At 46.8% G+C, this 14,364-nt stretch overlaps 1 protein-coding gene and 1 long non-coding RNA gene across 2 annotated transcripts in view; one reads left to right on the top strand and one right to left on the bottom strand.

The window, feature by feature from the left end:
• The window catches only part of KLHL29 (kelch like family member 29), a 445,478-nt gene that overhangs the window by 253,487 nt on the left and 177,627 nt on the right, over positions 1–14,364 (bottom strand). The gene's annotated exons all lie outside the window — the stretch shown is intronic.
• Positions 49–12,168, top strand: LOC309339373. Its single transcript, XR_014155256.1, has 3 exons — positions 49–1,368; positions 10,705–11,304; positions 11,649–12,168. It is a non-coding gene; the product is annotated as an uncharacterized lncRNA (long non-coding RNA).

Here is a 14,364-nt window from a genome sequence, read left to right as displayed (position 1 = left end):
AAGTGAACAAGTAGCACACACAGAGAGAATTAAAACCATATGGCTCAACAGTAATTGCCGTATTTTTCCGTGTATAAGGTTCCCCCCCCTAAAAAATAATGTACAAAATTTAGAGGCATCTTATACACAGATAGATCTCCCCCCGTTTTCTTAAATCGGAGTCCCCCAAAATAGGGGGTGTCTTATACATAGGGGTGTCTTACAGATGGAAAAATACGGTAATTTGTTATGATTCTTCGCTGGAAAATGGTATTAAGTCCATATCTGGTTCCTCATGTTTGCTTTTTTACCAGTTCCTAATGGAGAATTACAAGGGAACCCAAGCCACAAAAACTATTCTTGCAGTAAGAAGAGAAGAAAAAACATCAGGAAACCCAGAAAGCTAAAAATCTAACTGGAATGTATTCCAAATACCTTTTATTCAAAAGCATGCCAGTATTTTAACCAGTATTCCTGTGGATTTCAAGGACCAGTGAAGCAGAAAGAAAACAATCTAGTGAGACTTAAAAGTAACAAATCTCTAGGACCAGATGTATATTATTAGAGGGTATTAGAGAAGATAAAGAAAAAAACTTTTGGCTACTGGCATTCATCATTTTAAAGGTCTGATAAAATCCAGATGGAATTAAAAAGAGAAATCGGGAAATACTGTATAAGATTAGTATTAAATGAGATAGTTATGTTTAATTGTAAAATTAGCAAACAATTGAACAAAATTCCACTAAGCTATAGCAGAGGGACAGGATGCTGTCTAGCAGCAATGATTCCATCAGGCTACATAACAGAGGAAGAGATGGGACAAAATAGTTCAGAAAAAGGGTAACCAAAATTATCAAGGGGTTTGAACAACTCCCCTATGAAGAAAGGTTACAACATTTGGGACTTTTTTGTTTAGAAAAAAAGGCAAGTGGGGGATGACAACGTAAAATTTGGAGTTGCATAAAATTCATGCGTGATGTAGAGGAATGGATAGGGAGAAATTTTACCATCTCATAACACAATAATCCAGGGCCATCCAATAATGTTGAATGCTGGTAGATTCAAAAGAAAGTACCGTACTTGTTCACACAGCAGATTTAAACTATGGAACCCACTCCTGTTAAGGATAATGGTTTGATTTCCTGAAATGGGAATGTTTAATTATGTTGAATCCCTGTGTATTTTTAGCATGGGTTCCCCCCCCACCCTTTGGCAGTAGCTCTCATGTGATTGGCTGACCACGAGTCACATGAGGGAGGCTTTCCATTCTGTTGTGACTGTTATTCTAGTAACTGTCACTTTTAACTGTTTTCTGTTCTCTCTGTGTGTATAAGAGGGAGAATGGCTGCTGAGAGAGACTTCTTAGGATACTGCTGAGGACAGTGTGTGGTTAGTGTGATCTGTCTGAAGTGAAATAGACAGAGGAAGATCCCTAAACGTTGGTGTTGTGTATTGAGTCAAAGGATTTTATATCTGTATTATTATTGTCTGTAATTGAATTAGGGTAAAGTAACTGCCTTTTGGTTCCAGAGGGTACAGCTACTATTGGTTCATTTAAGCTGCTGTATTTGGATCCTCTGTCTTATTGGTTGCCTCCAAAAGGCAGGACTGTGATTGCCTGATATTGTTCCCTCCAAAATGTATCCCTTCTAGCTTGTTCCCTGTCCCTATAAATGTAGCTCTCCCCTCCTCAAGTTTCAGTCTTGTTGCGTTAATAAAGAAGTGTTACTAGAGAACTGTCTCCAGCATATTATGTCAAGAGAGCTGAAATCACAAACCCCACGTCACAACAACTGGCAACGAGGATGGGATCCGGAATGCTGAGGAGCGGTTAAACACAGCCCTGCCTCAGAGTCCGGATTGTAGCTAAGAACAAGACTCACTGGCCGGCTGAGAAGACGACCCTGCCCACAGGACAATGGAGAGTCCAAGGGTATTGGAGCCCTTCCAGCCATCAGAGCCCCACACGTGGGAAGACTACGTCGAACGCTTCGAGTTCTTCGCAGTGGCTCAAGGGATCACCGATGCCAGCAAAAGAAGGGCCACATTCCTGAGCTACTGTGGGCCTAAGACCTTCAAGCTGGCCAAGGCATTGCTTGCCCCAGCGAAGCTAAGTGAGACATCTCTCAAAAGATATTCTTGCCTGCCTAACAAGCCATTTAGCGCCTACTGAGACCAAGATGGCCCGGCGGATGGAGTTTCATAAGAGGCAGCAGTGTGCTGGGGAGTCTGTATCTGCATTTCTAGCTGAACTGCGGAAGCTCGCTCAGCACTGCGACTTCCAAGATCTGGAAGAGACTCTCCTGGATCGGTTTGTCGGTGGTCTGAGCAGCAAGAAAGCCAGAAGACGCATCGTGGCTAAAGAAGAGGTTACCCTTGCTTCAGCCTTGAAGGAGGCCACTGCCACAGAGAATTATGAAAGAGAGGAGCTTGATGCCAGTCGCAGGGCCCCTAAGCCACAGATAGAAGTTGTGCATGCCATGGACGAGCTAGAGGCTACTCCGAGCCAGAGCCCAGTCCGTGGGGTCGAGTCAGTGCGTCAGGCCTGCACAGTGCACAAAGATCACCGAGGCAGGTGCCCTGGTTGTGGCGGAAACCATGAGCGGAAGAGTTGTCGTTTCCGGGATGCTATGTGCTGGACGTGCGGAAAGACAGGTCACATCGCCAGGGTCTGTAGATCGGCGGCGTTGGGAGCGACAGGAGCACCTAGACTGGAGCATCGCAGATCGCCCACAGCAAACCATGTTCTAAAGGACTGCCACTACGTAACGGAGATCAACGGGGTTAAATGTGTATATATATATGTGTGTGTGTGTGTGTGTGCATATGTGTTGCTTTTTATGTATAATTTTACAATTTTTTAAATTGACACCATTATTCCCTTTGTAAACTATTGTTGTTTTATGTTTCTCTGGTCTATGACCGTAATAAACTCATTCATTCATTCATTCATTCATTCAGATCAACGGGAGGGTCGTGCAGTTTCCAGCGCAAGGCAAGGCACACGTCAAGGTGAAGATTGAGGGTCAGCTGTGCGACATGGAGGTGGACTCCGGATCTGGATTCACTATCGTGTCGGACCAGATCGCGAGGACATTCTTCCCCAGGGGTAAGTTGCCCCCTCTGGAGCCCTTCCCGGCAACTTTGCAGTCATACTCAACGGGCCGCATCCATGTCATGGGAATGTGTGCCGTGAGAGTACAGTTCCGGGACAAACAGGCGGTACTGAAACTGGTGATTGCGAAGGGCAGTCGCCCCAGTCTCCTGGGCACTGACTGGTTCCCCGCCCTGGGACTGAGTATATCAGGGCTTAATTCAATCCAAACCTGCCCTGAGATGAGCGAGGCATTATGCAAAGAATTTGCTGGTCTCTTTAATGGAAAACTGGGTTGTTATAAAGGGCCCCCAGTTGACTTCGAATTGGACCCTGGGGTGGCCCCAATCCGACTCAAACCAAGGCGAGTGCCATTTGCACTGCAACCCAAGATTGAAGCAGAGCTGGATAAATTGGTCAAGCAGGGAGTTCTCTCACCCGTGGACTCCGCTAAGTGGGAGACTCCAATCGTCACGCCCCTTAAAGCAAATGGGGAAGTCAGGATCTGTGCTGATTACAAATGTACTATCAATAAGGCACTCAGGGGAAACTCATACCCCATTCCAGTCGTATCACATCTGTTGGCTAAACTGGCTGGGGGCAAGGTGTTCGCCAAAATTGACCTGGCACAAGCTTACCAACAGCTGCCAGTAACCCGACAATCAGCGGAAGCACAGACTATTGTCACACATAAAGGGGCGTTCAGAGTTAACAGATTACAATTTGGAGTTTGTGTGGCCCCAGGGATTTTTCAAGGGCTCATGGAACGCCTGTTAAGAGGTCTGCCGGGGGTCTTGCCATTTTTTGATGACGTTTTGATTGCTGGAAAAGACCCACAGGAACTGGTTGCGCGTGTCTGTGCAGTGTTGCTCAAGTTCAAGGAGGTGGGGTTGCAACTAAAAAAGGAAAAATGCAGTTTTGGGGAGCCAACTGTGGAATTCTTGGGGTTTAAAATTGATGCATCAGGCATCCACCCCACAGATGCTAAGGTTAAGGCCATCATCGAGGCACCACGACCACAGAACAAGACGGAGTTGCAGTCATTCCTGGGACTTATTAACTTTTATCATTCGTTCTTACCCCAGAAAGCTTCGGTAGCTGAACCATTACATAGACTGTTGCAGAAAAAGAATGTGTGGCGATGGGGGCAGGAGCAGCAGAAGGCTTTTGACTCCTTGCGAGGAATGCTGAGTAGCAAGAGCGTCCTTGCTCATTATGATGAATCGAAGCCGCTGGTCCTGGCATGTGATGCCTCTCAAGATGGCCTGGGGGCGGTGCTGAGTCATAGGGAACCGGACGGGTCGGAAAAGCCCATCTCTTTCTATTCCCGTACGTTGTCGCCCACGGAGCGCAACTATGCTCAAATTGACAAAGAGGCGCTTGCAATTGTGGCAGGAATCAAAAAGTTCCATGATTATGTGTACGGTCGCCATTTCTCCATTGAAACGGACCACAAACCACTGTTGGGGTTGTTCAACCCGAACAAACAAACGCCACAAATTCTCTCCCCCAGAATGTTGCGTTGGTCTATATTCCTGAACGGGTTCCAGTACACCTTGACCCATGTGCCGGGAAAACGGTTGTGCCACGCTGATGCGCTGAGTCGATTGCCCCTTCCTGGCGGGAGCAATGAGGATCCTGCTCCAGCGGAGCACATAATGATGCTGGAAACACTTCCGGGGGCTCCTGTAACGGCTACTGATATTGCTGAGAAAACGAAGAAAGATGCTGTTCTCTCCCGTGTGCTCACTTGGGTGGGGAGGGGGTGGCCAGGTGGTCCGCATGAAGACAAATTCAGGCCTTATGCGACAAGGCAGCACGAGTTATCCATGCATAAGGGTTGTCTCCTGTGGGGAGATAGGGTGATCATCCCAGCACCACTGAGAAACAGGGTTCTTGAGACGCTTCACATGGGACACCCGGGAATGGTCAGGATGAAGTCGCTAGCCCGATGTTATGTGTGGTGGCCTGGAATGGACCAGAACATAGAACAATGGGTACGAACATGCAAGGCATGCCAAGAGGTGCGGCCAGAAGTGGCCAGAGCACCAGTTCACTGGTGGGAGCAGTCCAGATCTCCCTGGAGCCGGCTGCACTTAGATTTTGCTGGGCCATTCCAGGGGAAGGTCTTTTTGGTTATCGTCGATGCATATTCCAAATGGTTAGAAGTGGCGATGGTCCCTAGCATGGCATCAGCTGCCGTAATCAAGGTGTTGAGGCAGCTGTTTGCAACCCATGGGTTACCTGAGACCATTGTATCAGATAATGGGGCAGCTTTTGTATCCCAGGAATTCAGGGCATTCTTGGCTGATAACTTCATAAGGGGGGTCACATCCGCGCCCTTTCACCCATCCTCCAATGGGCAGGCGGAGCGCATGGTAAGAACAGCCAAAGAATCCATTGCGCGCTTAATGGAGGGTAACTGGTCAGCTCGCATCGCGCGAATGTTATTTTTGCAGCATGCGACGCCGTGTACTGCGACAGGCAAGTCGCCAGCTGAGCTGCTCTTGGGTAGAAGATTGGTAACGGTGTTGGATTATGTCCACCCGGATAAAATGCCAAACCGTAATTCAAGAGCAAACCCCCAGGCTGAGACTGACACAACAAGGTATTTCGCCCCTGAAGATCTGGTCTGGGTGAGGAACTATTCACGAGGTTCGCGGTAGGTGGCTGGTGTGGTCACCCGGGCTAGTGGACCTGTGTCCTATTATGTGACCTTGGAAAATGGGCAAGTTTGGAAGAGACATATAGATCAGCTGAGGCGCCGGGCGCTCAGCAGGGAGGAGTGTGATAATTCATCCCTGGCTAACGACGCAGAGCTGCAAGACCAGAGTGAAAATGGCCCAGAGGTGCAATCACCAGGGGCTTCAGCAAATGAACCAGGGTCTGCTAGTCCTCAGGATGGCGAGGTACAGGTAGGGGACCCTGAGATGTCTGGGACTCCATCTGTTCCTGACGAAACCCCTATAGCAGCCCCCCTACCACTGGTGACACCCAATCCAGAACCGGCAACACCTGTTGTCAGGAGATCAAGTAGAAGTTGTAGGACCCCACAGTACCTGAGACATTACGTCTGCTGTGCTCACTAGGGGGGGGAGGGGTGTTGTGTATTGAGTCAAAGGATTTTATATCTGTATTATTATTGTCTGTAATTGAATTAGGGTAAAGTAACTGCCTTTTGGTTCCAGAGGGTACAGCTACTATTGGTTCATTTAAGCTGCTGTATTTGGATCCTCTGTCTTATTGGTTGCCTCCAAAAGGCAGGACTGTGATTGCCTGATATTGTTCCCTCCAAAATGTATCCCTTCTAGCTTGTTCCCTGTCCCTATAAATGTAGCTCTCCCCTCCTCAAGTTTCAGTCTTGTTGCTTTTAATAAAGAAGTGTTACTAGAGAACTGTCTCCAGCATATTATGTCAAGAGAGCTGAAATCACAAACCCCACGTCACAACAGTTAATAGGGAGAAATCTGTGCAGGAGCTCTGTAAAAGAAGCAAAGTGAATAAGTATGTTATTGTAAATATATTCTTCTCAGTTATATGTTTACAGTGGTACCTCGGGTTATAGACACTTCAGCTTGCGCGTTTTCGGGTTGCGCACCGTGCCAAACCCGAAAGTACTGGAACGGGTTACTTTTGGGTTTTGGCGCTCGCGCATGCGCAAAACCACTTAATTATGCTTTGTGCATGTGCAGAAGCACCGAATTGCAACCTGCACTTGCGCAGACGTGGTACTGTGGGTTGCAAACGTGCCTCCCGCACAGATCACGTTCGCAACATGAGATTCAACTGTATTAAAGGTGTGTTTTTTTAAAAGAGAGAGAGAGTGTGTGTGTGTGTGTGTGTGTGTGTGTGTGTGTGTGTCTGGGCATATATATTTTAATGTATCTACACAACAACTCCCACAGTTTGTAGTGATGACCACCAACTTGGATAGCTTTCAAAGAAGACTGGAAAAATTCATGGAGGATGTGGTTATCAATAGTTATGAGCCATGATGGCTACATTCCACCTACATTCCACTGTCTGAGGCAGGAAACCTCCCAATACTGGTCACTGGGAACCACAAGTGAGTTGTGCACAGGTCCTTCTTATCTGGTTGGCTACTGAGAGAACTGACTAGATAGGCCTTTGGCCTGATCCATCAGGGGCTCTTACTATGTCCCTGCATTAGTTCTGCTGAGAGACCACAAATTTTTGACTACTGCTCTCCTTGAACTCTTTCTGGTCACTGGCTACAAACTCTGTACAGTGGTATCTCCGGTTACAAACTTAATTCGTTCCAGGGGTCCATTCTTAAGGCAAAACCACTCGTAACATGAGGCGGGCTTTCGCTAATGGCGCCTCCCGCTGCTGCTGCACTGCTGGAGCGCAACTTCCACTTGTATCCCAGGGCGAAGGTCACAACTAGGGGCATCTACTTCCAGGTTAGTGGAGCTCATAACACGAAGCATTTGCAAGGAGGACAGTACATAACACAAGTTTCCACTGTATCTAAGAACTAGTGCCACAGTTCAGAGAATATTTTTTATCAGGTGGAAAGTCAGTGCACATATTACCGTATTTTTCGCCCTATAGGGTGCACTTTTTCCCCTCCAAAAATGAAGGGGAAATGTGTGTGCGTCCTATGGGGCGAATGCAGGCTTTCGCTGAAGCCTGGAGAGTGAGAGGCGTCAGTGCGCACCGACGTCTCTCGCTCTCCAGGCTCCAGGAAGCTATCCACAAGCCTTGCATGCCCAGGGGAGTTCCCCCGGGCGTGCAAGGCTTGCAGGCGGCAGGCGGCAGCACGGAGCACGGGGCGCCCTTCGGAGGACGCCCCGTGCTTCTTGCTGGTGTCAGCAAGCCTTGCACATCCGGAGGATCTCCCACCAGGAGTGCAAGGCTTGCGGGCGGCAGCCTGCAGCGCGGAGCACGGGGCGCCCTCCGGAGGACGCCCCGTGCTCCGCGCAGGTGTCGGCAAGCCTTGCGCACCGGGGGATCTCCCCCGGGCAAGGCTTGCGGGCGGCAGCCTGCAGCGCGGAGCACGGGGCGCCCCGTGCTTCGCGCAGGTGTCGGTAAGCCTTGCGCACCGGGGGGCGCGTGGGGTGCCCTGAAGCAGAGCGCCCCTCGCGCCAGGCAGACATCGGCCAGCCTCACAAGCTCGGGGGACAGCGGGGAGGCGCAGCACCGCCATCCCACTGTTCCCCGACCTGGTTGGGGGGGGAATAAAAGAATTCCCCCCCCTTTATTCCCCCCCCAAAAAAGTAGGTGCGTCCTATGGGACGAAAAATACGGTACATATTACAACTGACTGACTGACTGACATATTACTCTTCATATTCAACTCTAACACTGCCCAATCCAAGGTGAGCTTACACAGAAGAAATGCCATATTGAGTTTAATGGACCTTCCCCCACAAGGAAACATGAAAAGATTGCACATTCCTACACTGGTGTAACTAGTCTGCTTCCTTTAATCTTCTTTGTCTTGAATTATGCACTACTTCAAAGAAGAAAACTATATAAATGGGAGAAGAACCAAAGGAGAACAAAACAAAATCCCTGTTAAGATATTTTTACGCACGCTGACTCTAACCTTTCATTCACATTCTTCATTAAATTTCAGTTCTTTTACTGAATCTAATAGCTGCTGCTTCTGAATCCAATCATGATCAATAATGCCTTCACTCTTTCTTCATTAACTTACTCCTTTTCCATTTCGCTTTCAAGAATTATTCTTGGTATCAATTCAGGAGCATTGGCTTCTACCAAGTTTTCAGTTATATTAGATATAGAACAGATCCTACAGGGTTGAAGTATATATTCACTGGAGAGCAATAAAGTAGTGCTGTTTAAAAATAAATAAATCTGCAATATTACATATTAGCATTACTACAGCAACAACTGATGGGAGAAAGGAAGGAGTCAAGCTGGTAACAAATCAAAATGGGCAGAATACAAGCTACAGAGAATATGTATAAAACACATAAATATGTGTTTGAAGTCCTGCTATTTAAGATTTGGGCCACCTATTCCTCCCAAAGTGTTTACATTGCCTGCTCCAACATGCAATCCTTAATCAAAACATAAACTTGCCCACAATGAATGAAGTAAGTTGCTAGAAAAGGAATATTGGAGGGGGGAGGCTGACATCCACATGTATCTCGTTCCATTCCTATTATAGCAAAATGCTCCAAGAACTGTGGCCATAGTCTTATCTCATTTTGCTCTTCTGCAGAAAATCTGCCATTTCTGTAAAACCAGGAATGTTTGATTCTCACGCAGCCAACACTACCCTTTTAAGCTTTCTGTGCCACTCTAGAAATTAATGCTTGCAAACACTTAGAAAGTGTCTGCATTGCAGGCAGAGAGGAATCAGGTGTGTAGGGGAAGTGATCCCCATAATGGGATTGAAGAAGTTCAGAAACTGGTCAAATGAACTCTGTTAATGGCAAGTAGATGCAAAGCAAAACTGAGACTACTACAAAATAAGACACAATACTACTGGAAGCAGGGGTGGTGGGTCCTGTTTCCCCGCTTGAGGTAAAACAGGAAGTGCTGTCCTGCTGGAAAAGTAAGGGTACCCCTGCCCGTACGGGCCAGTCGTGTCCGACTCTAGGGTTGTGCGCTCATCTCACTTAAGAGGCCGGGAGCCAGTGCTGTCCGCAGACACTTCCGGGTCACGTGGCCAGCATGCCGAAGCTGCCCTGGCGAGCCAGCACCAGCGCAGCACACGGAAACGCCATTTACCTTCCCACTATAAAGCGGTACCTATTTATCTACTTGCACTTAGGGGTGCTTTCGAACTGCTAGGTGGGCAGGAGCTGGGGCCGAAAGGCGGGAGCTCACCCCGCCGCGGGGATTCGAACCGCTGAACATACGATTGGCAAGTCCTAGGCACTGAGGTTTTACCCACAGCGCCACCCGCGTCCCTTGCTGGAAGCCTGCCCCAAAAGGATGCCTCCAATCAAAAAACAGCAACAGCAGCAACCCATAACCACGTGTAAATCCATTAAAATGCATGAGTAAATAAAACTTACTGTGCTGCACCCAAATTATAGCCATGTTGGTGCCAGAGCAATCACTTTGAGGGAGGCATTCCATAACTGAGGCACCACCACTGAGAAAGATCTCCCACTCTCCTGTCAAGGATTTTGGTAATAAGCCACACAAGTTCACTTCCAGAAGTGAACAGGCAGCTAGTTTAAAGTTGATGTTTCACACGGGTGAACCTAGCCACACCAGTGAAATTCTGAAAACAGTACAGTGGTACCTCGGGTTACATACGCTTCAGGTTACAGACTCCGTTAACCCAGAAATATTACCTTGGGTTAAGAACTTTGCTTCAGGATGAGAACAGAAATCGTGCAGCGGCTGCGCAGTGGCAACAGAAGGTCCCATTAGCTAAAGTGGTGCTTCAGGTTAAGAACAGTTTCTGGTTAAGAACGGACCTCCAGAACGAATTAAGTACTTAACCCAAGATACCACTGTATTCAGTACTAAACAAGGATGGTACAATGGCTGTGTATTCTGTCAATGTTTTATTTGTATGAGAACAGTGGCCTGTCTCGAAATGACAGAAGCTATATCATGAATTACTCTTAATGCCACGATATACTAAATACCTCACTATTTCTCTTCTTGTCTTATTTTAGCTTAAGATTCCATCCTGAAGAGGGCGACTCCACATGAAAACTACCCGAAAATAAGATTCAGAAAAGAACAAAGCCGCTTTGGGGATTATAGAGCAGAAGCTATAGATATCAGTTCAAGAAGCTTAATTTATATAGCTGAGAAAATACATGGGGAAAATCTACTTAATAAAAGCAGTCTTTAAACGACAAGTACAAAGTCACTGGAGGAGAACAGAAGAGAAGCTGTCAGGTTTGGTGATATTCTATAAAACTGAGGCTGATATTAAATGACTCAAAGACCACTCGGTCGTGGAGAGATCAAGGCCTGTTTAGCGCAGTTTTTCCTGACTAGTTCATACTGGCCCACGTGTGGCTATTTGTGCCCATGGCAGGGATGCAGTTTGCCGTCACTCATCTCCACCAGCCAGTGCCACCCCAAAACATTTTGGCACCTGAGGCAAGCCACAAAATGGTGCTCCTTGCCTACCAGAGAAGAAGGGGGGGGGGAGTGAAGATCTACATCAGGAACAAGGGGAAAACAAAAACGGAAAAATATCTTCATTGGGTTCTGCTGCCCGTGGATCCTGCTGCCTGAGGCAAGTCGCCTTGCCTCATGAGCAGGCCGGCCCTAGGTAAAGGTAAAGGGACCCCTGACCATTAGGTTCAGTCGTGGCCGACTCTGGGGTTGCGGCGCCCATCTCGCTTTATTGGCCAAGGCAGCCGGCGTACAGCTTCCGGGTCATGTGGCCAGCATGACTAAGCCACTTCTGTCAAACCAGAACCTTCCCACCGGAGCGGTACCTATTTATCTACTTGCACTTTGACATGTTTTCGAACTGCTAGGTTGGCAGGAGCAGGGACTGAGCAACGGGAGCTCACCCCGTCGCGGGGATTCGAACCACCGACCTTCTGATCGGCAAGTCCTAGGCTCTGTGGTTTAACCCACAGTACCACCTGTGTCCCAGGCCGGCCCTACCATCACCCATATAATACAAGCACTGTTTGCCATGCTGGCTAGTGCTAATGGGAGTTGGAGTCCAACAATATAAGATGGGCACCACATTGTCTCTACAGCATATCATGAGAAGTGCTGAAAAACATGCAGTACATGTCCTATCAGCATTAGACCATATCAACTGTGTGATGTCCAGCTGGTTCCTGAAAAGTAACCTGATCATTCAGTTGTCTGGAGTGGTGCCAACAAGCATACTGTTTATTCCTCAATATTCCTGGAGTCTCTCACTTGTCATTTTATTTCTAAGCAGAAAGAGAAACAGGCTATAACAAAAAATAGGCATGACCACATATGGAATATGAATAAATATTTAACTAAATTTATGTCAAACATTATTTACTTCACCTTGCAATGCAGTACTCTGAATCTTGATTCCAGCACACCTGGAATTGCTTAGCAGTGTTCTCAAATCAACTCTCAAGCCTAACAGATTTTTAGCTTTTGATTTAATATGTGCATTTACTTGCATCTGTGTTTTTCACCCTAATTAAGAGAAAAAGCATCACAACAACTTTGGTAGACTTAAGAGAAAAAGAAGATCATGGAAGCTTCCGGTAATTTTAAGTCAAAATTATATTCTAATATATATGTTAGACACAGTCACATACATTGGGTCAGTTGAAATGCAATGCCAAACTAAACTTTACCACTATGTAAATAAGCCCTGTGCTCATGTTTTCAGTTGTCTGTCCTCCTCCTCTCTTTGCACACTTAGGTTTCTTCTGTTATTTTTAATTAATAGTGCAGTTCAGAGATTGAGAATGTGTGGCCTTCTAGGTGTTGTTGGACAACAAGTCCCATCACCCCTGATTTCTGACCATGCTAGCTGGGGCTGTGTGGCAGCTGTGTGGCAGGCAGAAATTCAACACGTTAAGCATTTCCTGCTATGGAAATACAATTATGGGGAAAGCTTCATCTGTTCACATTCTGTCTGTAAGACATGTGTGGCTACTGATTTATTTTTGGGCCTTCTGTTCCACCTGAAAAACAGGGCAAGCTTTGCTTATGACACAAAGTACACACAAAGCTTTTGCAAATCTGCATCTTTTTGTGAGTGGGTTAGAGGGCCCAGTTCACTGACAGGGTACTCTGTCTGAAAAATCCTGTTGACATCCCGAAGAGCGACTAAGTGAAACCAGGAGCTGGGACTAACCTCTAGAGGTAATCTTAGGAAAACAGTTGGGAGTCATGCAAATTTAGTGGCACATATGTCTTGCGGGTGGCGCTGTGGGTTAAACCACAGAGCCTAGGACTTGCTGATCAGAAGGTCGGCGGTTCGAATTCCCGCGACGGGGTGAGCTCCCGTTGCTCAGTCCCTGCTCCTGCCAACCTAGCAGTTTGAAAGCACGTCAAAGTGCAAGTAGATAAATAGGTACCGCTCTGGCGGGAAGGTAAACGGCGTTTCCGTGCGCTGCTCTGGTTCGCCAGAAGTAGCTTAGTCTTGCTGGCCACATGACCCTGAAGCTGTACGCCGGCTCCCTCAGCCAATAAAGCGAGATGAGCGCCGCAACCCCAGAGTCGGCCACGACTGGACCTAATGGTCAGGGGTCCCTTTACTTTTACCTATGTCTTGCATGACTAAAAAAAGACTTCATTTTCCCCCCCTCTGTGTCAGGACAAGCACATAAAAGCTCATTGTAGCTATGAAACACGAAGTTAATGTATAAACTCAAGGAAACAGAAATTAACTCATTTTGCTTGTAAACAAAGTTCAAAAACAGTGATAAGCTACAGCAGCTCAGTTAGCCTATTCAACAATGGCCCTGGAGAATAAGCTAGGCACACTTACTTTATCCCTCAGACTCTTAAACCAAGGTCCTCCCTGGCTGACTTGCATTCCTTCAACTGGGTAAAAATTTTAAGGGTTCCGCCTAGCGTCCATACATTGGACAACAGCTCTGTGGCACAGGCTAGTTTTAAATGCAAGTTAACTGTCTGGGGGGTTTGCCCTGCCGGACTTTAAACTATATTATGAGGCGGCAGCTTTTTGCTGGCTGAAGGAATGGCTACTTCTTGAGAACACAGACATTCTTGATCTGGAAGGATATGATAATGCTTTCGGATGGCATGCATATTTGTGGTATGGTAAGGATAAAGTACAAAGGTCGTTCAAAAACCATATTGTCAGAAAAGCGTTGTTTAATGTCTGGGTCAGATATAAAGATCTTTTGTAGAATAAAACCCCAAGGTGGCTTTCTCCAATGGAGGCTAAGGCCTTGAAAAAACTTAACATGGAAACTAACTGGCCAAAATACTGGGAAATTCTGGAGCAAGAGGGAGATAAATTGAAATTGCAGAGCTATGAGAAACTTAAAGATAAGGTGCGTGATTGGTTACATTATTTTCAAGTAAGAGAGGCCTATAATTTGGACAGGAAAATTGGCTTCCAGGTGGAAAAATCGAAGCTAGAAACAGAATTGTTAGAACCCAGTGTCAAGGTATTGTCGAGAATGTATAACTTGCTGCTGAAATGGAATACTGAGGATGAAACGGTTAAATCCGCTATGATAAAATGGGCACAAGATATTGGTCATTACATCATGTTCGCTGACTGGGAACGGTTGTGGACCACCAGTTTGAAATTTACGGCATGTAGTGCCATAAGAGAGAATATTATGAAAATGATTTACAGGTGGTACATCACCCCAGTCAAGCTAGCAAAAATC

The sequence above is a fragment of the Podarcis erhardii genome (genome assembly GCF_964252035.2).
Source record: "Podarcis erhardii genome assembly, chromosome: 3".
Lineage (NCBI taxonomy): Eukaryota > Metazoa > Chordata > Lepidosauria > Squamata > Lacertidae > Podarcis > Podarcis erhardii.
Note: the sequence above shows the minus strand (reverse complement) of the source record. Positions and strands in the feature narration are given on the sequence as shown.